Raw genomic sequence first — 24,961 nt, 5'->3', positions numbered from 1 at the left:
ACGGTGGTGCTCCTACAACCCGACGTGTTGTCCAGTACACCACAGCTGATAAGAGTTTACAGTGGATACGGTGGTGCTCCTACAACCCGATGTGTTGTCCAGTACACCACAGCTGATAAGAGTTTACAGTGGATACGGTGGTGCTCCTACAACCCGACGTGTTGTCCAGTACACCACAGCTGATAAGAGTTTACAGTGGATACGGTGGTGCTCCTACAACCCGACGTGTTGTCCAGTACACCACAGCTGAGAAGAGTTTACAGTGGATACGGTGGTGCTCCTACAACCCGATGTGTTGTCCAGTACACCACAGCTGATAAGAGTTTACAGTGGATACGGTGGTGCTCCTACAACCCGACGTGTTGTCCAGTACACAACAGCTGATAAGAGTTTACAGTGGATACGGTGGTGCTCCTACAACCCGACGTGTTGTCCAGGACACCACAGCTGATAAGAGTTTACAGTGGATACGGTGGTGCTCCTACAACCCGACGTGTTGTCCAGTACACAACAGCTGATAAGAGTTTACAGTGGATACGGTGGTGCTCCTACAACCCGATGTGTTGTCCAGTACACAACAGCTGATAAGAGTTTACAGTGGATACGGTGGTGCTCCTACAACCCGACGTGTTGTCCAGTACACCACAGCTGATAAGAGTTTACAGTGGATACGGTGGTGCTCCTACAACCCGACGTGTTGTCCAGTACACCACAGCTGATAAGAGTTTACAGTGGATACGGTGGTGCTCCTACAACCCGACGTGTTGTCCAGGACACCACAGCTGATAAGAGTTTACAGTGGATACGGTGGTGCTCCTACAACCCGACGTGTTGTCCAGTACACCACAGCTGATAAGAGTTTACAGTGGATACGGTGGTGCTCCTACAACCCGATGTGTTGTCCAGTACACCACAGCTGATAAGAGTTTACAGTGGATACGGTGGTGCTCCTACAACCCGACGTGTTGTCCAGTACACCACAGCTGATAAGAGTTTACAGTGGATACGGTGGTGCTCCTACAACCCGATGTGTTGTCCAGTACACCACAGCTGATAAGAGTTTACAGTGGATACGGTGGTGCTCCTACAACCCGACGTGTTGTCCAGTACACCACAGCTGATAAGAGTTTACAGTGGATACGGTGGTGCTCCTACAACCCGACGTGTTGTCCAGTACACCACAGCTGAGAAGAGTTTACAGTGGATACGGTGGTGCTCCTACAACCCGACGTGTTGTCCAGTACACCACAGCTGATAAGAGTTTACAGTGGATACGGTGGTGCTCCTACAACCCGACGTGTTGTCCAGGACACCACAGCTGCAACAACATGGTAATGCTGGAGGGACCAGGGTTCTTCTCCAACACTTTTTATAGCATCAAAGCTACTTTAAAAAGAAAAATGTAACGTGTCGTGAGCGACTCATTCTCCTCTTCAACTCTTATCTGTCCCAGCGTCGTCCGGGTTACGGTTTGGCCGGGGTAGGGCCGTCAGCAAGTTAAATAAATAAAGGTTAAATAAAAATAAAATAAAAAAGGGTGACCCTATAAAATCTATGATTTTTTTTCCCCCACAATTGTTTTTTTTCTTCTCAGAATTACAATTGTTCATAGAGAAACAACAACATTGGATGTTCATGTCAATGCTTAAATCAAATCAGAAGACCATGTTTTTGAGTTCTGGAAGGATACGAAAATTACGATTTTTTATATGAATCCCCCTTTTAAGAGGGCATCATCTGGCCCTTAAAGAGGGCATCATCTGGCCCTTAAAGAGGGCATCATCTGGCCCTTAAAGAGGGCATCATCTGGCCCTTAAAGAGGGCATCATCTGGCCCTTAAAGAGGGCATCATCTGGCCCTTAAAGAGGGCATCTTGTGAGTGAAGAATGTTTCTGTACTGCTGCTGTTCATTTCATGGCAAAATGTGCAAATAATAGATACAAATGATGTACTTCTGCCTACTTTTCAGTTGACAAGGTTTCGGTGAAAGTATTTCTGTCAACCCACAAGACGGTTAATCACATCAACTGGCTTCACCCAGAGTGGTAGACAAACAAGCCCACCACACAGACAGACAGGGGATATTGTGTTATGTTTGGCTTTTTAAGTCATTTCTTCCCTCAAACTTCCCTCAAACTTGTTTTTTCGCCTTTCTTTTGAGACTTTTTCAGTGCAACATTTTCTCTTCATTGCAAAGCCGTTTTTCCTCCAATCAACACACAAAGAAATAAAAAAAACTGTAATAGAGACATCGGTGATTTTATCAATGTAAACAGATTGAAAATATTAGGTTATGTTATTATGGTTATGAGGTTATTCAACTAACATTGTGTTTAATTTGTAGCATAGGCTTATTCATTGCGCTGCTGTTATGTTCCGTTCCTGCTGAGAGAAACCTTTTGACCACCTGGACATAGTTTAGCCGGGATAGGCAGAACATCCAGGGCAGGTCTCTCTCTCTCTCTCTCTCTCTCTCTCTCTCTCTCTCTCTCTCTCTCTCTCTCTCTCTCTCTCTCTCTCTCTCTCTCTCTCTCTCTCTCTCTCTCTCTCTCTCTCTCTCTCTCTCTCTCTCTCTCTCTCTCTCTCTCTCTCTCTCTCTCTCTCTCTCTCTCTCTCTCTCTCTCTCTCTCTGTAGAACATTTTGAAATGCAATTATGGATCAGTGAGCAGCACCATCAGTCGCAATTCTTGTTAATATATATGGAGTGGAGCAGGCGAGCCACTGCCATCTCCTTGTTAATATTTATGGAGTGGAGCAGCCAGCCGAGCCACTGCCATCTCCTTGTTAATATTTATGGAGTGGAGCAGCCAGCCGAGCCACTGCCATCTCCTTGTTAATATTTATGGAGTGGAGCAGCCAGCCGAGCCACTGCCATCTCCTTGTTAAGAGTCAGAGAGAGTCAGAGAGAGTCAGAGACAAACAGAGAGAGGGAGGAGGCTTGGTGTGTATACTCAGCTCTTCTCTCTCTTTCCTCTGTGGTCTCCTCAGTGTCTAAGCTAGCTGGCACATTCACAGCCATGAACCTGTGGAGGTGCGAACACTGACAAGTGGCCCGGGCTATTGTACTGTTCTCCCTTAAGGGTCTACTGGACTATGTGCAGACACACTCAGAGACAAGGGCATCTATACAGGGAGGGAGTGAGGGAGAGAGAGAGGGAAGGAGGGGGGTCGAGAGAGAGGGAAGGAAGGAGGGAGAGAGAGAGGGATAGAGAGAGGTGGAAGGAGGGAGAGAGAGGGAAGGACGGCGAGTGAGAGACGGAGTGGGGGAGAAAGAGAAGGAGTGAGAAAGAGAGGGAGTGAGTGAGGGAGAGCGAGTGGGAAGGAGGGAGAGAGAGAGGGAAGGAGGGAGAGAGAGAGGGAAGGAGGGAGGGAGGGAATGAGGGAGGGAGCGAGAGAGAGGGAAGGAGGGAGGGAAGGAAGGAGGGAGGGAGCGAGGGAGAGGGAAGGAGGGAGGGAGGGAAAGGGGGAAGGAGGGAGAGAGAGGGGGAAGGAGGGAGAGAGGGGGAAGGAGGGAGAGAGGGGGAAGGAGGGAGAGAGGGGGAAGGAGGGAGAGAGAGGGGGAAGGAGGGAGGGAGAGGGGGAAGGAGGGAGGGAGAGGGGGAGGGAGGGAGAGAGAGAGAGAGAGAGAGAGAGAGAGAGAGAGAGAGAGAGAGAGAGAGAGAGAGAGAGAGAGAGAGAGAGAGAGAGGGGGGAGGGAGGGAGGGAGGGAGGGAGGGAGGGAGGGAGGGAGGGAGAGAGAGAGGGAAGGAGGGAGGGAAGAAGAGATGAGGGAGGGGAGAGAGACTGGTAGCTAAAGAAGAGTGTCTGCAGAGCAGGTTGAAGTACCTCTCCTGTGCTTGTGTTGTCAGGAGAAGAAAACAGCAGCATTACAACTAGCCACCCAAAGCCGACAGTCAGTGAGATGTTTTAACAAGAGATATGAAAGAAGACAGAGACGGGCAGAGAGAGAGAGGGAGGCAGAGAGACTGAGAATCTGAAGTCAAATGTCTACTGTTTTCTGGTAAACTGGTGCTTCTGTCCACAACCAATAAGGGCCTACAGCAGCACCTAAATCGTCTGCACAGATTCTGTCAGACCTGGGCCCTGACAGTAAATCTCAGTAAGACAAAAAAGGTCCAGTCATCAGGACCACAAATACAAATTCCATCTAGACACCGTTGCCCTAGAGCACACAAAAAAAATATACCTACCTCGGCCTAAACATCAGCGCCACAGGTAAACTTCCACAAAGCTGTGGACGATCTGAGAGACAAGGCAAGAAGGGCCTTCTATGCCATCAAAAAAAACATCAAAAAGAATCAGTTATAGAACCCATTGCCCTTTATGGTTGTGAGGTCTGGGGTCCCGCTCACCAACCAAGAATTCACAAAATGGGACAAACACCAAATTGAGACTCTGCATGCAGAATTTTGCTAAAATATCCTCCGTGTACAACATAAAACACCAAATAATGCACGCAGAGCAGAATTGGGACGATACCCGATAATTATCAAAATCGAGAAAAGAGCCAATAAATTCTACAACCACCTGAAAGGAAGCGATTCCCAAACCTTCCATAACAAAGCCATCAGCTACAGAGAGATGAACCTGGAGAAGAGTCCCCTAAGCAAGCTGGTCCTGGGGCTCTGTTCACAAACAGACCCCAGGACAGCAGCACAATTAGACCCAACAAATGAGAAAACAAAAAGATAATTACTTGACACATTGGAAAGAATCAACAAAAAAACAGAGCAAACTAGAATGCTATTTGGCCCTAAACAGAGAGTACACAGTGGCAGAATACCTGACCACTGTGACTGACCCTAAACAGAGAGTACACAGTGGCAGAATACCTGACCACTGTGACTGACCCTAAACAGAGAGTACACAGTGGCAGAATACCTGACCACTGTGACTGACCCTAAACAGAGAGTACACAGTGGCAGAATACCTGACCACTGTGACTGACCCTAAACAGAGATTACACAGTGGCAGAATACCTGACCACTGTGACTGACCCTAAACAGAGAGTACACAGTGGCAGAATACCTGACCACTGTGACTGACCCTAAACAGAGAGTACACAGCGGCAGAATACCTGACCACTGTGACTGACCCTAAACAGAGAGTACACAGTGGCAGAATACCTGACCACTGTGACTGACCCTAAACAGAGAGTACACAGTGGCAGAATACCTGACCACTGTGACTGACCCTAAACAGAGAGTACACAGTGGCAGAATACCTGACCACTGTGACTGACCCGAAACAGAGAGTACACAGTGGCAGAATACCTGACCACTGTGACTGACCCTAAACAGAGAGTACACAGCGGCAGAATACCTGACCACTGTGACTGACCCAAACTTAAAGAAAGCTTTGACTATGTACAGACTCAGTGAGCATAGCCTTGCTATTGAGAAAGGTTAATTACAGGCTATGTGCACACTGGCCACGAAATGAGGTGGAAACTGAGCTGCACTTCCTAACCTCCTGTCAAATTACACAGACCCACAAAAACATGTGAAAATAAATCAAATTTTGATAAACTCCTATATGTATTGGGTGAAATACCAGCAGCTAAGATTTGTGACCTGTCTCCACAAGAGCAACCAGTGAAGAACACAACCCACATTTATTTTCCCTTTTGCACATCGTTACAACACTGTATATAGACATAATATGACATTTGAAATGTCTCTATTAGTTTGGAACTTCTGCGAGTGGAATGTTTACTGTTCATTTTTGTATTATTTATTACACTTGCTTTAGCAATGTAAACATATGTTTCCCATGCCAATAAAGCCCTTTGAAAAGTGAGAGAGAGAAAGAAAGGAGGGAGGGAGAGAGAAAGGAGGGAGGTAGAGAGACCGAGAGAGAGAGAGAAAGAAAGGAGGAAGAGAGAAAGAAGGAGGGAGTGAAAGAAGGAGGGAGAGAGAGAGAGACGGAGGGAGGGAGAGAGAGAGAGAGAGGGAGGGAGAAAGAAGGAGGGAGGGAGAGAGAGAGAGAAAGAAGGAGGGAGGGAGAGAGACCGAGAGAGAGAAAGAAAAGAGGAAGAGAGAAAGAAGGAGGGAGAGAAAGAAGGAGGGAGAGAGAGACGGAGAGAGAGAGAGACGGAGAGAGAGAGACGGAGGGAGGGAGAGAGAGAGGAGAGAGAGACACAGAGGGAGGGAGAGAGAGACGGAGGGAGGGAGAGACAGAGGGAGGGAGGGAGAGAGAGACGGAGGGAGGGAGAGAGAGAGATGGAGGGAGGGAGAGAGAGAGGAGAGAGAGAGAGAGAGACGGAGGGAGGGAGAGAGAGACGGAGGGAGGGAGAGACAGAGGGAGGGAGGGGGAGAGAGAGAGAGATGGAGGGAGGGAGTGAGTCAGACAGACAGACCGAGAGAGATACAGAACGGTTGTTAGCTGAGCCAGTGTTTTTACTACTGACTCTGCTAATAGCCTACATGTAGTGGAATAATTTTCAATTTCACCAATTAATTCTGCCCAGATTTAGATACTCTGTTTATTTGACAAATAAACCCCTCAGCTTTGCATTAAATTAGTGGAGTGAGTGGCAGTGTAGTGTGTAGTGTGCAACGCCTTTTACTGCTGTCTCTACAGTATAACACTGCCTTCTTATAATGGACATTTTGATTAATGTCCCCCCCCCCCCCCCCCCCCCCGCGCGCACACACACACACACACACACACACACACACACACACACACACACACACACACACACACACACACACACACACACACACACACACACACACACACACACACACACACACACACACACACACACACACACTTTAAATAGCACTGAAGGAAGCAGAATTAATGCTCGTTTTGTAATGACGAGGTTATTAAGCTGTGAACAGTACTCGTCTCCGTCCCCATAACATCACACACAGCAGCTGGTTTTTAAAACAGACATTTCACCAAACACACAGTGGAAGGAGAACCCCGTCCTAAAATCAGTTTGACTGCTGGTGCATTTTTAAAAGACAGACATGATGTCCTCTCTCTCTCTCTGACAGAGTCTCTGAGGAGACAGTTCAGAGTGATGATCCACAGGGGGGCGGAGCCATGAATAACAAATACAAAATGGCAGCAGGGTTGAGATTATACACACACAACACAGCTCTGGATTCACAATGCTGCTATGGAAACCAGTGGCGCAGACATCAGGTCTCTCTCTCTGGGATGGGACGATGAAGGGAGAAAACAAGAAGGGATAGAATCTAAATAGGTGTATGTGTGTCAGAGCTGGACTAAGGGACCATGGGAGATGGAGTCAGAGCTGGACTAAGGGACCATGGGAGATGGAGTCAGAGCTGGACTAAGGGACCATGGGAGATGGAGTCAGAGCTGGACTAAGGGACCATGGGAGATGGAGTCAGAGCTGAACTAAGGGACCATGGGAGATGTGTGTCAGAGCTGAACTAAGGGACCATGGGAGATGTGTGTCAGAGCTGGACTAAGGGACCATGGGAGATGGAGTCAGAGCTGGACTAAGGGACCATGGGAGATGGAGTCAGAGCTGGACTAAGGGACCATGGGAGATGGAGTCAGAGCTGGACTAAGGGACCATGGGAGATGGAGTCAGAGCTGGACTAAGGGACCTTGGGAGATGGAGTCAGAGCTGGACTAAGGGACCATGGGAGATGGAGTCAGAGCTGGACTAAGGGACCTTGGGAGATGGAGTCAGAGCTGGACTAAGGGACCATGGGAGATGGAGTCAGAGCTGGACTAAGGGACCATGGGAGATGGAGTCAGAGCTGAACTAAGGGACCATGGGAGATGGAGTCAGAGCTGGACTAAGGGACCATGGGAGATGGAGTCAGAGCTGGACTAAGGGCCCATGGGAGATGGAGTCAGAGCTGGACTAAGGGGCCATGGGAGATGGAGTCAGAGCTGGACTAAGGGGCCATGGGAGATGGAGTCAGAGCTGGACTAAGGGACCATGGGAGATGGAGTCAGAGCTGGACTAAGGGACCATGGGAGATGGAGTCAGAGCTGCTGGACTAAGGGACCTTGGGAGATGGAGTCAGAGCTGGACTAAGGGACCATGGGAGATGGAGTCAGAGCTGGACTAAGGGACCATGGGAGATGGAGTCAGAGCTGCTGGACTAAGGGACCTTGGGAGATGGAGTCAGAGCTGGACTAAGGAACCATGGGAGATGGAGTCAGAGCTGGACTAAGGGACCATGGGAGATGTGTCTAGTGATTACCTCCCCGGATGGAATCAGAGGAGAAGGGGAGGTTATTACATATTCTTATGACTCCAAAAAGCTCCATCAATAACAGCTCCTTGACACACAGCTAAATTATTAAAAAACAAAACGCCCCTCTCTATTTCTCTATATATAGCCAAGCGCTCCTCTCTCTCTCTCCTCTCTTTCTCCCTCACTCCCCAGTTTCATTAGTCTAGGTTTACCTTCTAGCACACCTATTTCTATACCTCCCTACCAGTGTTTTCATTAGTCTAGGTTTACCTTCTAGCACACCTATTTCTATACCTCCCTACCAGTGTTTTCATTAGTCTAGGTTTACCTTCTAGCACACCTATTTCTATACCTCCCTACCAATGTTTTCATTAGTCTAGGTTTACCTTCTAGCACACCTATTTCTATACCTCCCTACCAGTGTTTTCATTAGCCTCGGTTTACCTTCTAGCACACCTATTTCTATACCTCCCTACCAGTGTTTTCATTAGCCTCGGTTTACCTTCTAGCACACCTATTTCTATACCTCCCTACCAATGTTTTCATTAGTCTAGGTTTACCTTCTAGCACACCTATTTCTATACCTCCCTACCAGTGTTTTCATTAGCCTCGGTTTACCTTCCTAGCACACCTATTTCTATACCTCCCTACCAGTGTTTTCATTAGCCTCGGTTTACCTTCCTAGCACACCTATTTCTATACCTCCCTACCAGTGTTTTCATTAGCCTCGGTTTACCTTCCTAGCTAATGTCTTTGTGACTTCCCACCACATATCTGTCAGGTGTTTTCCTGCAGTAGAAATCATTTGGGTCTGCTGACTCCAAGCGTTCATATCAGCCATAGTCGCTGTAGGTGTCTAATCAACACTGATGGTTTGGTTTTGGCACATCGTCTTGTGTTACGAGCTCCTAATGCTGTAAAAATGTCAAAACGAGTAAACAAATAACAATCAACAAACAAGAAATTACAAAATGTCAGGACAAATCCAGTTCAGACAAATAACACTATCAATAAATCAACATGCAATCTGTGTATCTACAACAAAAAGATACTCTAAGACTGATATGTACAGCTGTAGATATGTTAGACTGATATGTACAGCTGTAGATATGTTAGACTGATATGTACAGCTGTAGATGTGTTAGACTGATATGTACAGCTGTAGATATGTTAGACTGATATGTACAGCTGTAGATGTGTTAGACTGATATGTACAGCTGTAGATATGTTAGACTGATATGTACAGCTGTAGATGTGTTAGACTGATATGTACAGCTGTAGATGTGTTAGACTGATATGTACAGCTGTAGATGTGTTAGACTGATATGTACAGCTGTAGATGTGTTAGACTGATATGTACAGCTGTAGATGTGTTAGACTGATATGTACAGCTGTAGATATGTTAGACTGATATGTACAGCTGTAGATGTGTTAGACTGATATGTACAGCTGTAGATATGTTAGACTGATATGTACAGCTGTAGATATGTTAGACTGATATGTACAGCTGTAGATGTGTTAGACTGATATGTACAGCTGTAGATGTGTTAGACTGATATGTACAGCTGTAGATGTGTTAGACTGATATGTACAGCTGTAGATGTGTTAGACTGATATGTACAGCTGTAGATGTGTTAGACTGATATGTACAGCTGTAGATGTGTTAGACTGATATGTACAGCTGTAGATATGTTAGACTGATATGTACAGCTGTAGATGTGTTAGACTGATATGTACAGCTGTAGATATGTTAGACTGATATGTACAGCTGTAGATGTGTTAGACTGATATGTACAGCTGTAGATGTGTTAGACTGATATGTACAGCTGTAGATGTGTTAGACTGATATGTACAGCTGTAGATGTGTTAGACTGATATGTACAGCTGTAGATGTGTTAGACTGATATGTACAGCTGTAGATGTGTTAGACTGATATGTACAGCTGTAGATGTGTTAGACTGATATGTACAGCTGTAGATGTGTTAGACTGATATGTACAGCTGTAGATGTGTTAGACTGATATGTACAGCTGTAGATATGTTAGACTGATATGTACAGCTGTAGATGTGTTAGACTGATATGTACAGCTGTAGATATGTTAGACTGATATGTACAGCTGTAGATGTGTTAGACTGATATGTACAGCTGTAGATATGTTAGACTGATATGTACAGCTGTAGATGTGTTAGACTGATATGTACAGCTGTAGATGTGTTAGACTGATATGTACAGCTGTAGATATGGTAGACTGATATGTACAACTGTAGATCTGTTAGACTGATATGTACTGCTGTAGATATGGTAGACTGATATGTACTGCTGTAGATATGGTAGACTGATATGTACAGCTGTAGATCTGTTAGACTGATATGTACTGCTGTAGATATGGTAGACTGATATGTACTGCTGTAGATATGGTAGACTGATATGTACAGCTGTAGATAAGTTATAATGAATGATATGTACAGCTGTAGATCTGTTAGACTGGTATGGTAGACTGATATGTACAGCTGTAGATACGTTATAATGATATGGTAGACTGATATGTACAGCTGTAGATATGGTAGACTGATATGTACAGCTGTAGATATGGTAGACTGATATGTACAGCTGTAGATATGGTAGACTGATATGTACAGCTGTAGATAAGTTATAATGATATGGTAGACTGATATGTACAGCTGTAGATCTGTTAGACTGGTATGGTAGACTGATATGTACAGCTGTAGATCTGTTATAATGATATGTACAGCTGTAGATCTGTTAGACTGGTATGGTAGACTGATATGTACAGCTGTAGATATGGTAGACTGATATGTACAGCTGTAGATCTGTTATAATGATATGGTAGACTGATATGTACAGCTGCAGATATGGTAGACTGATATGTACAGCTGTAGATCTGGTAGACTGATATGTACAGCTGTAGATATGGTAGACTGGTATGGTAGACTGATATGTACAGCTGTAGATCTGTTAGACTGGTATGGTAGACTGATATGTACAGCTGTAGATATGGTAGACTGGTATGGTAGACTGATATGTACAGCTGTAGATCTGTTAGACTGGTATGGTAGACTGATATGTACAGCTGTAGATATGGTAGACTGGTATGGTAGACTGATATGTACAGCTGTAGATCTGTTAGACTGGTATGGTAGACTGATATGTACAGCTGTAGATATGGTAGACTGGTATGGTAGACTGATATGTACAGCTGTAGATCTGTTATAATGATATGGTAGATTGATATGTACAGCTGTAGATATGGTAGACTGATATGTACAGCTGTAGATCTGGTAGACTGATATGTACAGCTGTAGATATGGTAGACTGGTATGGTAGACTGATATGTACAGCTGTAGATCTGGTAGACTGATATGTACAGCTGTAGATATGGTAGACTGGTATGGTAGACTGATATGTACAGCTGTAGATCTGGTAGACTGAGATGTATAGTCGTCGTCAAAAGTTTTGAGAATGACACAAAAATTAATTTCCACAAAGTTTGCTGCTTCTGTGTCTTTAGATATTTTTTGTCAGATGTTACTATGGAATACTGAAGTATAATTAAATCAAATCAAATCAAATTTATTTGTCACATACACATGGTTAGCAGATGTTAATGCGAGTGTAGCGAAATGCTTGTGCTTCTAGTTCCGACAATGCAGTAATAACAAGTAATCTAACTAACAATTCCAAAACTACTGTCTTGTACACAGTGTAAGGGGATAAAGAATATGTACATAAGGATATATGAATGAGTGATGGTACAGAGCAGCATAGGCAAGATACAGTAGATGGTATCGGGTACAGTATGTACAAATGAGATGAGTATGTAAACAAAGTGGCATAGTATAGTATAAAGTGGCTAGTGATACATGTATTACATAAGGATACCGTCGATGATATAGAGTACAGTATATACGTATGCATATGAGATGAATAATGTAGGGTAAGTAACATTTATATAAGGTAGCATTGTTTAAAGTGGCTAGTGATATATTTACATCATTTCCCATCAATTCCCATTATTAAAGTGGCTGGAGTTGAGTCAGTGTCAGTGTGTTGGCAGCAGCCACTCAGTGTTAGTGGTGGCTGTTTAACAGTCTGATGGCCTTGAGATAGAAGCTGTTTTTCAGTCTCTCGGTCCCAGCTTTGATGCACCTGTACTGACCTCGCCTTCTGGATGATAGCGGGGTGAACAGGCAGTGGCTCGGGTGGTTGATGTCCTTGATGATCTTTATGGCCTTCCTGTGACATCGGGTGGTGTAGGTGTCCTGGAGGGCAGGTAGTTTGCCCCCGGTGATGCGTTGTGCAGACCTCACTACCCTCTGGAGAGCCTTACGGTTGAGGGCGGTGCAGTTGCCATACCAGGCGGTGATACAGCCCGCCAGGATGCTCTCGATTGTGCATCTGTAGAAGTTTGTGAGTGCTTTTGGTGACAAGCCGAATTTCTTCAGCCTCCTGAGCATTTCATAAGTGTCAAAGGCTTTTATTGACAATTACATGAAGTTGATGCAAAGAGTCAATATCTGCAGTGTTGACCCTTCTTTTTCAAGACCTCTGCAATCCACCCTGGCATGCTGTAAATGAACTTCTGGGCCACATCCTGACTGATGGCAGCCCATTCTTGCATAATCAATGCTTGGAGTTTGTCAGATTGTGTGTTTTTGTTTGTCCAACCGCCTCTTGAGCATTGACAAGTTCTCAATGGGATTAAGGTCTGGGGAGTTTCCTGGCCATGGACCCAAAATATTGATGTTTTGTTCCCCGAGCCACTTAGTTATCACTTTTGGCTTATGGCAAGGTGCTCCATCATGCTGGAAAAGGCATTGTTCTTCACCAAACTGTTCCTGGATGGTTGGGAGAAGTTGCTCTCGGAGGATGGGTTGGTACCATTCTTTATTCATGGCTGTGTTCTTGGGCAAAATTGTGAGTGAGCCCACTCCCTTGGCTGAGAAGCAACCCCACACATGAACGGTCTCAGGATGCTTTACTGTTGGCATGACACAGGACTGATGATAACGCTCACCTTGCCTCTTCTGGACAATTTTTTTTTTCAATCGGAAAGGGGATTCATCAGAGAAAATGTCTTTACCCCAGTCCTCAGCAGTCCGATCCCTGTACCTTTTGCAGAATATCAGTCTGTCCCTGATGTTTTTCCTGGAGAGAAGTTTCTTCTTTGCTGCCCTTCTTGACACCAGGCCATCCTCCAAAAGTCTTCGCCTCACTGTGCGTACAGATGCACTCACACATGCCTGCTGCTATGCCTGAGCAAGCTCTGTACTGGTGGTGCCCCGATCCCGCAGCTGAATCAACTTTAAGAGACGGCCCTGGCGCTTGCTGGACTTTCTTGGGTGCCCTGATGCCTTCTTCACAACAATTGAACCACTCTCCTTGAAGTTCTTGATGACCCGATAAATGGTTGATTTAGGTGCAATCTTACTGGCAGCTATATCCTTGCCTGTGAAGCCCTTTTTGTGCAAAGCAATGATGACGGCATGTGTTTCCTTGCAGGTAACCATGGTTGACAGAGGAAGAACAATGATTCCAAGCACCACCCTCCTTTTGAAGCTTCCAGTCTGTTATTCGAACTCAATCAGCATGACAGAGTGATCTCCAGCCTTGTCCTCGTCAACACTCACACCTGTGTTAACGAGATAATCACTGAAATGATGTCAGCTGGTCCTTTTGTGGCAAGGCTGAAATGCAGTGGAAATGTTTTTTGGGGGATTCAGTTAATTTGCATGGCAAAGAGGGAATTTGCAATTCATTGCAATTCATCTGATCACTCTTCATAACATTCCGAGTACATGCAAATTGCCACCACACAAACTGAGGCAGCAGACTTTGTGAAAATTAATATTTGTGTCATTCTCAAAACGTTTGGCCACGACTGTACAGCTGTAGATATATTAGACTGAGCTACATGAAGACATTATATGAATACACAAGCTGAACACTCATCTGATGTCTTAACACACAGAGACGCAACGCTCAGCAGTCTCCCGCGTCAAGCACACACGTTTTATCTTTAAAAGAGAGGAAAACACACAAATCATTTTTCTCTCTCAGCTCTTCTGTTTTGCAGAAGAGAAAAGACTAGCAGGTCATGTTGCTCTGTTTATGTCTTTAGTAGTGACTAGGTCCTGTTGTTTTTGTCTGTAGTAGTGACTAGGTCATGTTGCTCTGTTTATGTCTTTAGTAGTGACTAGGTCCTGTTGTTTATGTCTGTAGTAGTGACTAGGTCCTGTTGTTTGTCTGTAGTAGTGACTAGGTCCTTTTGTTTGTCTGTAGTAGTGACTAGGTCGTGTTGTTTATGTCTGTAGTAGTGACTAGGTCCTGTTGTTTATGTCTGTAGTATTAATTAGTGTGGCAGAGGCAGCCATTGTACCAGGAAAATGAGTGGGTAGATTACAATGACTAGGTCTCCTCTACTCTCACCATGCCTAAAAGGAGAATCCTGTGGTAGCACACTAATTAAATGGGTAGGGAGGCATTGAAGTAGGCTAGCTCAGTCAGACAAACCGTAAACTCACATATCTATTGGATGAAATACCACAGTGTGACATCACAGCAGCAAGATTTGTGACCTGTTGCCACAAGAAAAGGGCAACCAGTGAAGCACAAACACCATTGTAAATACAACCCATATTTATGTTGATTTATTTTCCCTTTTGTACCTCAGCGATTTGCACATCGTTACAACCCAGTACATAGCCATAATCTGACACTTGAAACGTCTCTATTCCTCTGAAACTTTGCGAGTGTCATGTTTACTGTTCATTTCGATTGCTTATTTCACTTTTGTTTAGTATCTATTAAACTTGCTTGACAATGTAAACATATGTTTCCCATGTCAATAAAGCCCTTTGAAAAAAGAGAGAGAAAGAGACAAAGAGAGAGAGAGAGAGAAAGAGACAAAGAGAAAGAGAGAGACAGAGAGAGAGAGACAGAGAGAGAAAAACAGAGAGAGAGAGAGAGAGAGAGAGAGAGAGAGAGATACAGAGAGAGAGAGACAGAGAGAGACAGAGAGAGAGAGACAGAGAGAGAGAGACAGAGAGAGAGAGAGAGAGAGAGAGAGAGAGAAAGAGACAGAGAGCGTGAAAGAGCAGAGAGAGAGAGAAAGAGACAGAGACAGAGAGACAGAGAGAGAGAGAGAAAAAGAGCAGAGAGAAAAAGAGAGAGAGAGAAAGAGACAGAAAGTCAGAGAGAGAGAGACAGAGAGAGAGGAAGAGAGACAGAGAGAGAGGAAGAGAGCGAGAGAGCGAGAGACAGAGAGCGAGAGACAGAGATGGAGTGAAGCAGCAGTGTAATTTCCAGCTTGTCCAGAGTGTGACATGCCAATAAAGAAATAAAAAAAACGTGTAGATTTATAGTGGTGTTAGGTTCACACAGAGCGCTCTCTCTCCCTCCCTCTATTAAACAACACATGGTGTAAATTAACTTTCCAAACCTCTCACAGAGGGAGGGGGGGAAAGTGGGAGGAGGGTCAGAGAGAGAGGATGACACTGAAGGGATTGTTCTGAGGTTTGAGGAATGTGTTCAGCGTGTACCTCTAACAGGGTCTTACAGTCCCCATAGGATGACAACGCCACCAATCCACACGGCACGAGCGGGCATGAAAAGGATGTAAACCGCACGCGATGGCCCGCCTCAGTCACCAGATCTCAACCCAACTGAACTCTTACGGTAGATTCTGGAGCGGTGCCTGAGACCGTGTTTTCCACCACCATCAACAAAACACCAAATGATGTCATTTCTCCTGGAAGAATGTTGTTTCATCCCTACAATAGAGTTCCAGACACTTCTAGAATATATGTTGAGGTGCACCGAAGCTGTTCTGGCTGGTGGTAACCCAACGACCCTATTAAGACTCTTTATGTTGGTGTTTCCTTTACAAAGAGCAGTCAGTCAGGAGGACTAATACTATAAGTTACCTTTACAAGGAGCAGTCAGTCAGGAGGACTAATACTATAAGTTACCTTTACAAGGAGCAGTCAGTCAGGAGGACTAATACTGTAAGTTACCTTTACAAGGAGCAGTCAGTCAGTCAGGACTAATACTATAAGTTACCTTTACAAGGAGCAGTCAGTCAGTCAGTCAGGAGGACTAATACTATAAGTTACCTTTACAAGGAGCAGTCAGTCAGGAGGACTAATACTATAAGTTACCTTTACAAGGAGCAGTCAGTCAGGACTAATACTATAAGTTACCTTTACAAGGAGCAGTCAGTCAGGAGGACTAATACTATAAGTTACCTTTACAAGGAGCAGTCAGTCAGTCAGGACTAATACTATAAGTTACCTTTACAAGGAGCAGTCAGTCAGTCAGGACTAATACTATAAGTTACCTTCACAAGGAGCAGTCAGTCAGTCAGTCAGGAGGACTAATACTATAAGTTACCTTTACAAGGAGCAGTCAGTCAGGAGGACTAATACTATAAGTTACCTTTACAAGGAGCAGTCAGTCAGGACTAATACTATAAGTTACCTTTACAAGGAGCAGTCAGTCAGGAGGACTAATACTATAAGTTACCTTTACAAGGAGCAGTCAGTCAGGAGGACTAATACTATAAGTTACCTTTACAAGGAGCAGTCAGTCAGTCAGGACTAATACTATAAGTTACCTTTACAAGGAGCAGTCAGTCAGTCAGGACTAATACTATAAGTTACCTTTACAAGGAGCAGTCAGTCAGGAGGACTAATACTATAAGTTACCTTCACAAGGAGCAGTCAGTCAGTCAGTCAGGAGGACTACTACTATAAGTTACCTTTACAAGGAGCAGTCAGTCAGTCAGGACTAATACTATAAGTTACCTTTACAAGGAGCAGTCAGTCAGGAGGACTAATACTATAAGTTACCTTTACAAGGAGCAGTCAGTCAGGAGGACTAATACTATAAGTTACCTTTACAAGGAGCAGTCAGTCAGGAGGACTAATACTATAAGTTACCTTTACAAGGAGCAGTCAGTCAGGAGGACTAATACTATAAGTTACCTTTACAAGGAGCAGTCAGTCAGGAGGACTAATACTATAAGTTACCATTACAAGGAGCAGTCAGTCAGGAGGACTAATACTATAAGTTACCTTTACAAGGAGCAGTCAGTCAGGAGGACTAATACTATAAGTTACCTTTACAAGGAGCAGTCAGTCAGGAGGACTAATACTATAAGTTACCTTTACAAGGAGCAGTCAGTCAGGAGGACTAATACTATAAGTTACCTTTACAAGGAGCAGTCAGTCAGGAGGACTAATACTGTAAGTTACCTTTACAAGGAGCAGTCAGTCAGTCAGTCAGGAGGACTAATACTGTAAGTTACCTTTACAAGGAGCAGTCAGTCAGGAGGACTAATACTATAAGTTACCTTTACAAGGAGCAGTCAGTCAGTCAGGACTAATACTGTAAGTTACCTTCACAAGGAGCAGTCAGTCAGTCAGTCAGGAGGACTAATACTGTAAGTTACCTTTACAAGGAGCAGTCAGTCAGGAGGACTAATACTATAAGTTACCTTTACAAGGAGCAGTCAGTCAGTCAGGACTAATACTGTAAGTTACCTTCACAAGGAGCAGTCAGTCAGTCAGTCAGGAGGACTAATACTGTACGTTATCTTTACAAGGAGCAGTCAGTCAGTCAGGACTAATACTGTAAGTTACCTTCACAAGGAGCAGTCAGTCAGTCAGTCAGGAGGACTAATACTGTAAGTTACCTTTACAAGGAGCAGTCAGTCAGTCAGGACTAATACTGTAAGTTACCTTTACAAGGAGCAGTCAGTCAGGACTAACACTGTACGTTACCTTAACAAGGAGCAGTCAGTCAGTCAGGACTAATACTGTAAGTTACCTTTACAAGGAGCAGTCAGTCAGGTCTAATACTGTAAGTTACCTTTACAAGGAGCAGTCAGTCAGTCAGTCAGGACTAATACTGTAAGTTACCTTTACAAGGAGCAGTCAGTCAGGAGGACTAATACTGCACATTACCTTTACAAGGAGCAGTCAGTCAGTCAGTCAGGACTAATACTGCACGTTACCTTTACAAAGAGCAGTCAGTCAGGACTAATACTGTAAGTTACCTTTACAAGTAGCAGTCAGTCAGGAGGACTAATACTGTAAGTTACCTTTACAAGTAGCAGTCAGTCAGTCAGGACTAATACTGTAAGTTACCTTTACAAGGAGCAGTCAGTCAGGAGGACTAACAAGGAGCAGTCAGTCAGGACGACTAACAAGGAGCAGTCAGTCAGGAGGACTAACAAGGAGCAGTCAGTCAGGAGGACTAACAAGGAGCAGTCAGTCAGGAGGACTAACAAGGAGCAGTCAGTCAGGAGGACTAACAAGGAGCAGTCAGTCAGGAGGACTAATACTGTAAGTTACCTTTACAAGGAGCAGTCAGTCAGGAGGACTAACAAAGAGCAGTCAGTCAGGAGGACTAACAAGGAGCAGTCAGTCAGGAGGACTAACAAGGAGCAGTCAGTCAGGAGGACTAACAAGGAGCAGTCAGTCAGGAGGACTAACAAGGAGCAGTCAGTCAGGAGGACTAACAAGGAGCAGTCAGTCAGGAGGACTAATACTGTAAGTTACCTTTACAAGGAGCAGTCAGTCAGGAGGACTAACAAAGAGCAGTCAGTCAGGAGGACTAACAAGGAGCAGTCAGTCAGGAGGACTAACAAGGAGCAGTCAGTCAGGAGGACTAACAAAGAGCAGTCAGTCAGGAGGACTAACAAGGAGCAGTCAGTCAGGAGGACTAACAAGGAGTAGTCAGTCAGGAGGACTAATACTGTAAGTTACCTTTACAAGGAGCAGTCAGTCAGGAGGACTAACAAAGAGCAGTCAGTCAGGAGGACTAACAAGGAGCAGTCAGTCAGGAGGACTAACAAGGAGCAGTCAGTCAGGAGGACTAATACTGTAGCCACGTAAAGGAATTGATCCATTTATTGATCACTGCAATGCCCTCCATATCTAACGTTAATATCTTTAGTTTCATCATGTATTCTCATCTAAAATTAATATCTCTATAGTTTTATCATGTATTCTCATCTAAAGGTAATATCTATATAGTTTTATCATGTATTCTCATCTAAAGGTAATATCTATATAGTTTTATCATGTATTCTCATCTAAAGGTTATATCTCTATAGTTTTATCATGTATTCTCATCTAAAGGTAATATCTCTATAGTTTTATCATGTATTCTCATCTAAAGGTAATATCTATATAGTTTTATCATGTATTCTCATCTAAAGGTAATATCTCTATAGTTTTATCATGTATTCTCATCTAAAGGTAATATCTCTATAGTTTTATCATGTATTCTCATCTAAAGGTAATATCTCTATAGTTTTATCATGTATTCTCATCTAAAGGTAATATCTCTATAGTTTTATCATGTATTCTCATCTAAAGGTAATATCTCTATAGTTTTATCATGTATTCTCATCTAAAGGTAATATCTCTATAGTTTTATCATGTATTCTCATCCTTCCCCATGTCCATCACTTCAGAGAATGCTCCCTCTCCGTCTGCCCGTCTCTTTTTCTCTACAAGGCCTATCTGGTATTTAAAAAAGGTGAACAGGGGATAATGGAGGAGGAGGAGGAGTCTGAAGGGACCCTGCTCTAGTTCATGGTCAGACTGAGACAGGAACTAACGAAGTATCACATTGGTAAACACTGCTGGAAAGCCATGTTATCAACTGCTGGCTTCAGCCTTGCTGCACTAATTATCTGGGCGCTGCTGCTGCTGCTGCTGAAGGATGGCATTTAAATGCCAAATGGCAGCGAGGGTGTGTATAATAGCTTAGCTTTATGGCCTGTTGCTTTTAGCTGGGTTGGCTGGACTAATGGAGGTTACAGGGTGTCAGGTTGGCTGGACTAATGGAGGTTGCAGTGTGTCAGGCTGGCTGGACTGATGGAGGTTGCAGTGTGTCAGGCTGGCTGGACTAATGGAGGTTGCAGTGTGTCAGGCTGGCTGGACTAATGGAGGTTGCAGTGTGTCAGGCTGGCTGGACTAATGGAGGTTGCAGTGTGTCAGGCTGGCTGGACTAATGGAGGTTGCAGTGTGTCAGGCTGGGTGGACTAATGGAGGTTGCAGTGTGTCAGGCTGGCTGGACTAATGGAGGTTGCAGTGTGTCAGGCTGGCTGGACTAATGGAGGTTGCAGTGTGTCACGCTGGGTGGACTAATGGAGGTTGCAGTGTGTCAGGCTGGCTGGACTGATGGAGGTTGCAGTGTGTCAGGCTGGCTGGACTGATGGAGGTTGCAGTGTGTCAGGCTGGCTGGACTAATGGAGGTTACAGTGTGTCACGCTGGCTGGCTGGACTAATGGAGATTGCAGTGTGTCAAGCAGCTGCTGGGCTGACTGGCCGGTTGGACTAACAGAGATTGACACTGGAGAAGGGTTCGAGATAGAATGAGGTGAGAGAAGTGTACAGCTTGTACGGTGTCTCGGGTCTCTCTTCGCCTCGCCTCGGGTCTCTCTTCGCCTCGGGTCTCTCTTCGCCTCGGGTCTCTCTTCGCCTCGTCTTTAATATCTGGTTCTGCATCCCCTCCTCATTAACACACAATGAGACTAAGTGGGTAGGTGTTGCCCCACACATGCAGATGGCAGTTTGTTCATTAGCAGTGAGAGAGAGACGAGGATGAGAGGCTCGTGTTCTCTCCCTCCTGGATGACTAGGCCTACTTCTGTTAGACCAGATGTTCGATCGGGTTCAAGTCTGGGCCACTCAAGAACATTCAGAGACTTGTCCTGAAGCAAATCCGGTGTTGTCTTGGCTATGTGCTTAGGGTTGTTGGAAATGTTTTGCTATCCTTCACCAGGTCTGTGCCTCGAATCCATCCTGTCTCGGAGCTCTACGGACAATTCCTTCAACTTCATGGCTTGGTTTTTGGTTGGACATGAATTGTCAACTGTGGGACCTTATATAGACATGTGTGTTCCTTTCCAAATCATGTCAACATTTTTGAATTTACCACAGGTGGTCTCCAAATCAAGTTGTAGAAACATCAACATCTTCAGCCAAGGGTCTGAATACTTAAAAAAAAAAAAAAAAAAAATATATATATATATATATATATATATATATATATATAAATTCGCAAACATTTCTAAAAACCTGTTTTTGCTTTGTCATTATGGGGTATTGTGTATAGATTGATGAGGATTTTTTATTTATTTAATCCATTTTAGAATTAGGCTGTAACGTGGAAAAGGGAAGGGTCTGAATACTTTCCAAATCCACTGTATGTATCCTGTGTTTTTATAGGAAAGCCTGCTTCTCACACAGACGCACACACATTGTCGACACAACTGAGAAAGAAACATCACTAATCAAATAAATAATTAACATTACACCGTCACTATTCTCCTTTACACTACATTAACTCTAGGAGTTCTCCTGTCTGTTTCCTCTACACAGCACCTACTGTGACGTGAAAAAAAAACACCACAACATTATAGAGAAAATCGGGCTAAAATACCAAATAAACTGAAATATATAATAGGATATAATTAGAAGGAAAAAAAACAAGAGGAAAGTGTCAGACATCAACAGTTATCAACAGTTCTTGTTGATCGGACAGTGGTGATGAGGTCATCGGACAGAACTGATGAGGTCATCGGCTTCTCCACCAATGAGTAGATCTCTTAGCAGCAGTTCTAATCAACAGTATGAACAGTTCTTATTGATATTGACAGGGTCAATTGATCCCTGTTCAATTCCATTTAAACTTCACACAATGAGAGATGGCCTTCTCCATCCACATGCGTTCCGTCTGCCATCCATATGTAACAACAGAGGAAAACCGTGGCAGTCTGCAAATGCACTGAGTATGCCAAACGTCAAGAACACTCCTTCCTAATATTGAGTTTAGAGGTCGACCGATTCATCGGTTTGGCCGATTAATTAGGGACGATTTCAAGTTTTCATAACAAATAGGTCATTTTGGCATTTTGGACGCCGATTATGGCCGATTACATCGCAATCCACGAGGAGACTGCATGGCAGGCTGACCACCTGTTACGAGAGTGCAGCGTCAAAAGGACTTTGTGGCTGCAAGGAGCCAAGGTAAGTTGCTAGCTAGCATTAAACAATCAATCTTAACATAATCACTAGTTAACGACACATGGTTGATGATGTTAACTAGCTTGTCCTGCGTTGCATATAATCAATGCGGTGCCTGTTAATTTATCATCGAATCACAGCCTACTTCAACTTCGCCAAACGGGTGATTTAACAAAAGCACCATTCGCGAAAAAATCATAATCGTTTCACAAATGTACCAAACCATAAACATCAATTGCCTTTCTTAAAATCAATACACAGAAGAATATATTTTTTTACCTGCATATTTAGTTAAAAGAAATTCATGTTAGCAGGCAATATTAATTAGGGAAATTGTGTCACTTCTCTTGCGTTCTGTGCAAGCAGAGTCAGGGTATATGCAGCAGTTTGCCTGGGAATATTGAAGACTCATGTTAAAAGGAACCACCAGCTTTCATATGTTCTCATGTTCTGAGGAACTGAAACGTTCTGACATGGCACATATTGCACTTTTACTTTCTTCTCCCAACACTTTGTTGTTGCATTATTTAAACCAAATTGAACATGTTTCATTATTTATTTGAGACTAAATCGATTTTATGTATTATATCAAGTTAAAATAAAAGTGTTCATTGTTCATTCAGCATTGTTGTAATTGTCATTATTACAAAAATATATATAAAATTGGCCAATTAATCGGTATCAGCTTTTTTGGTCCTCCAATAATCAGTATCGGTGATGAAAAATCATAAACGGTCGACCTCTAATTGAGTTTCATCCCCGTTTGCCCTCAGAACAGCCTCAATTCGTCAGGACATGGACTCTACAAGGTGTTGAAAGCATTCCACAGGGATGCTGGCCCATGTTGACTCCAACGCTTTCCACAGTTGTGTCAAGTTGGCTGGATGTCCTTTGGGTGGTGGACCATTGTTGATACACACAGGAAACTGTTGAGTGTAGTTCTTGACACAAACCGGTACGCCTGATACCAACTACCATCTCAGTGTGTTTCATGCTTTAGGACAGAATAACCCCAAGTGGTGCAGCGGTCTAAGGCACTGCATCTCAGTGCTCGAGGCTTCACTACAGACACCCTGGTTCGATCACGGGCTGTATCGAAGCCGGCCGTAATCTGGAATCCCATAGGGTGGCGCACAATTGGCCCAGCGTCGTCCGGGTTACGGCGGGGATTTGGCCGGGCTAGGACGTCATTGTAAAATAAGAATGTGTTCATAACTGACTTGCTTAGTTAAATAAAAGTTAATTAAAAAGGAAAAGGCTAGTACTCACCAGTTTAAAATCCTGAATGCTACATATGAAGTAGGGAGTGTTGGGCCTGCGGCTCTCCATATATACACAATCTGAAACACAGAGAGAGAGCGACAGCTAAGAGGATGATAGACAGGCCGACAGGGTGAAAAACACATACAGACAGGCAGACAGAGACAGAGACACAGACAGGCAGACAGAGACAGATACACAGACAGGCAGACAGAGACAGATACACAGACAGGCAGACAGAGACAGATACACAGACAGGCAGACAGAGACAGATACACAGACAGGCAGACAGAGACAGATACACAGACAGGCAGAGAGAGACAGATACACAGACAGACAGACAGAGACAGATACACAGACAGACAGAAACTTCAAGTATAATATTCCCATCCAGCAGCAGCTTCGACAGACTAGGGTTTGCCAACCCTAGTCTGTTCTGTTCTGTTCTGTTTATTTGTCCTTACACTACACAGCTGACTCAAATAATAAAAGCTTGACGATTAGTTTCAGTGTAGTGAAAGGACAGAAAACAAAACATTGTCACCGGGGGCCGTGTTTGGGGGGGGGGGGGGGGGGGGGGTCCCAGTGTTGGACTGTTGCAGCAGCGAGTTAGGTTAGTTATTATATAGGAGGAGTTAGCATCAGTCTCAGTGTATTATATAGGAGGAGTTAGCATCAGTCTCAGTGTATTATATAGGAGGAGTTAGCATCAGTCTCAGTGTATTATATAGGAGGAGTTAACATCAGTCTCAGTGTATTATATAGGAGGAGTTAACATCAGTCTCAGTGTATTATATAGGAGGAGTTAACATCAGTCTCAGTGTATTATATAGGAGGAGTTAGCATCAGTCTCAGTGTATTATATAGGAGGAGTTAACAGCAGTCTCAGTGTATTATATAGGAGCTGTTAGCATCAGTCTCAGTGTATTATATAGGAGCTGTTAGCATCAGTCTCAGTGTATTATATAGGAGGAGTTAACATCAGTCTCAGTGTATTATATAGGAGGGGTTAGCATCAGTCTCAGTGTATTATATAGGTGCTGTTAGCATCAGTCTCAGTGTATTATATAGGAGGAGTTAGCATCAGTCTCAGTGTATTATATAGGAGGAGTTAACAGCAGTCTCAGTGTATTATATAGGAGGAGTTAACATCAGTCTCAGTGTATTATATAGGTGCTGTTAGCATCAGTCTCAGTGTATTATATAGGAGGAGTTAGCAGCAGTCTCAGTGTATTATATAGGAGGAGTTAACAGCAGTCTCAGTGTATTATATAGGAGGAGTTAACATCAGTCTCAGTGTATTATATAGGAGGAGTTAACATCAGTCTCAGTGTATTATATAGGAGGGGTTAGCATCAGTCTCAGTGTATTATATAGGAGGAGTTAACATCAGTCTCAGTGTATTATATAGGAGGGGTTAGCATCAGTCTCAGTGTATTATATAGG

The 24,961-nt window shown here is 44.0% G+C and overlaps 1 long non-coding RNA gene across 1 annotated transcript in view; it reads right to left on the bottom strand.

The window, feature by feature from the left end:
* The window catches only part of LOC139397359 (uncharacterized), a 56,578-nt gene extending 32,982 nt beyond the window's left edge, over positions 1 to 23,596 (bottom strand). Inside the window, exon 1 of the long non-coding RNA XR_011630900.1 lies at positions 23,525 to 23,596. This is a non-coding gene — a long non-coding RNA (uncharacterized lncRNA). The remainder of the gene's footprint in view (positions 1 to 23,524) is intronic.
* Positions 23,597 to 24,961: the final 1,365 nt, after the last annotated feature.

Source organism: Oncorhynchus clarkii, unplaced genomic scaffold, assembly GCF_045791955.1.
Source record: "Oncorhynchus clarkii lewisi isolate Uvic-CL-2024 unplaced genomic scaffold, UVic_Ocla_1.0 unplaced_contig_7093_pilon_pilon, whole genome shotgun sequence".
Taxonomy (NCBI): domain Eukaryota; kingdom Metazoa; phylum Chordata; class Actinopteri; order Salmoniformes; family Salmonidae; genus Oncorhynchus; species Oncorhynchus clarkii.
This window is presented reverse-complemented; position numbering and strand designations above follow the sequence as displayed.